Source organism: Mytilus edulis, chromosome 5, assembly GCF_963676685.1.
Source record: "Mytilus edulis chromosome 5, xbMytEdul2.2, whole genome shotgun sequence".
In the NCBI taxonomy this organism is placed as follows: domain Eukaryota; kingdom Metazoa; phylum Mollusca; class Bivalvia; order Mytilida; family Mytilidae; genus Mytilus; species Mytilus edulis.
In genome coordinates, this window is record NC_092348.1 from 41781380 (window position 1) to 41783926 (window position 2547).

Here is a 2547-nt window from a genome sequence, read left to right on the forward strand (position 1 = left end):
TATATAAACCTTAACCCTAATGTTATCTATAATCCTAACCCTAATGTTGACTATAACACTAATGCAGTCCATGAATCTAACAATAATTATTTCTAGAACCCTTACATTAATGATGTATATAACCCTAACATTTATGCTAACTTCACCCATAATATCAATAGCACTAATGCTGTATATAACACAAACCCTTATGCTGTATGTAAGGGATATAAGCCGATAACAGTCCATTCTGTAAAATATTGGACAGGTCTGAGGCCGCAGGCCGAAGACCTGTTCAATATTTTACAGAATGGACTGTTAGAGGCTTATATCTTACTTAAAACATTGTTTAACACGTCGATAAAAGTTAAAATAAAAGAAAAGCCAGCAAAGATTTATTTTCATCAAGTATGAAAATTGTTTTGTGAATAAACTTTCTTTACATTAAAATATATCCTACATGTTGGCCCCTTTAAACAATAACTAAACTTAATACAAATAGACAAAAAGAAAGTACAGCTGAAGGTAAACAACATGTATTGCTACATGAAGAATAACAGTAAGACACAGGGTATGTGTATCGTGATTTTTACGTGCGCAAGGACTACTCACATTTTCTGCTCATAGTGTCCGTGGATACCATTACATACGGTTTGTGTTTCAAAATGGATAAAGTGATGAAAGTATATTTTAAATGCAAAAACGAAGAAAAAGATGTCGTTGCATGTATTAGTGATTGTGTTGTTTCAAACTTTGGATTAAAATCAAATGTGTAATTGGAATCTATTCAGATACAGTATTCAGTGTGGATTACAAAGAGGATATAGACAAAGCAGCTAACAATGGTTAGTTTTATATATATTATATTTCAAAATGTAGTCCTCCTCTTTTAGTTTCTTGTTTCTTCTTGGGTTTTATTTTTACCAAGTGAATGAAAAAAGAAAAAGAATAGGATATGAAAACAGGTTCTTGTTGAACCATATCGAGTGCACCGCAGTCGATTTTATTACAAATACATATTAATTAATCTGAACAAATGAAGAAATAGCAACATGCAATCAGTTATATTCTTTTATTGGATTTTTCAAGAGACTGTACCCAAACGGTACCACCTGAATACACCCCCCCTTTTCTGTTTTTTTTTTTCTTTCTGCAAGGTCGTGTCGCTCTTTTTTTTCGTTTATTTGTTTATTGAGTCCTTTGTGTTTTATAAATGTTACCGAAATATATTCTTGTCTCGATCTTCTTTTGAAAAAAAAATCTCTCATAAAACGATCACTGCAAAAAAGTGCGAATCGGAAACACGATTGGTTTGTTTGACAGATAAAATGCGGTAATGTGTTCCTTTATTCTACTTTCCATATTCATCGTGGTTCATGAGCGAAGTGTAGCATTATATTTATATTTAAGCAATAATATCAGACTTAAAAAAACAATATTTCTTAATCAAATTAGAAACTTGAATATTATTAAAACTATTATAGTCCCCTAGTTCATGAAGGAAGTTCAAAATTCGCACTTTCTACACAGGATAAGGTTTAGTTTGTTCATGGCCCTTGTATTGTAGCATGATCTATCAAATTAAAAAATAATTACTTCATTGCTTTATTCATTTTTAATTGTAGTTGAAACTGATGTTAGGAAGAATAAGAGCAACACCAGAGGTCAATTTTGATAGTCTAAAGACGGATGAGGATAACTCTTTTGAAAAAAGAAATAAATTCATAAAATCCAAAGAACAAGACTTTCAACGAGCATAATCAACTTATTGAATTAGTCTTAAAAGAGACAACCCCAAAACACGAGAAAATGGCTGTGATATTAGTATTGGATGTGTTAAAAATCAATTTGAAAGTGATTTCTTTTCCTCAAGAAACCGTTTTGATGAGTGACAAAGTTATTGTATTGGAAAGTGACTTTAATAAAATGTTTTTATTTAACTGTCATTTGTTCTTTGGTTGTATTTAATGTTTACAAGATGAAAACAATTGGGGCATTAATAGGTTTTTTATTTGAGTGATTTAACTATCATTTACCTGTAAGAATCAGTTATGCTACCTTTAGCTGTCCAATATTTTTAAGAAAGAGGAGGGCTATTCTTAAAAATATTGGACAGCTAAAGGTGACATAATGGTTTCTTACAGGTAAATGATAGTCCAATCACTGAAATAAAGAACAGGTAAAACAATAGAATGACGTCACAACAATGTTTTAAGTAACCATAATGATGTCTATAACCTTAACCCTAGTGCTGACTATAACCCAGATGCTGTATATAACCCCAGTTCGGTCTACAACCCTAACCTTAAAGCTGACTATAACACTAATGCAATTCATAATCCTAACCCTAGTGCTGTCTATAACTCTAACCCTAATATTATCTATAATCCTAATCCTTATGTTGACTATAACAGTAAGGCAGTCCATAAATCTAACAATAATTATGTATATAACCCTTACATTAATGATGTATATAACCCTTACATTTATGCTGACTTTACCCATAATACTATCGATAGCACTAATGCTGTATATAACACTTACCCTTATGCTGTCTATAACCCTAAT

General features: G+C 31.2%; 1 long non-coding RNA gene across 1 annotated transcript; it reads left to right on the forward strand.

Moving 5' to 3' along the window:
* The first annotated feature begins 214 nt into the window (after positions 1-214).
* Positions 215-1919, forward strand: LOC139523694 (uncharacterized). Its single transcript, XR_011664668.1, has 2 exons — positions 215-824; positions 1605-1919. It is a non-coding gene; the product is annotated as an uncharacterized lncRNA (long non-coding RNA).
* Positions 1920-2547: the final 628 nt, after the last annotated feature.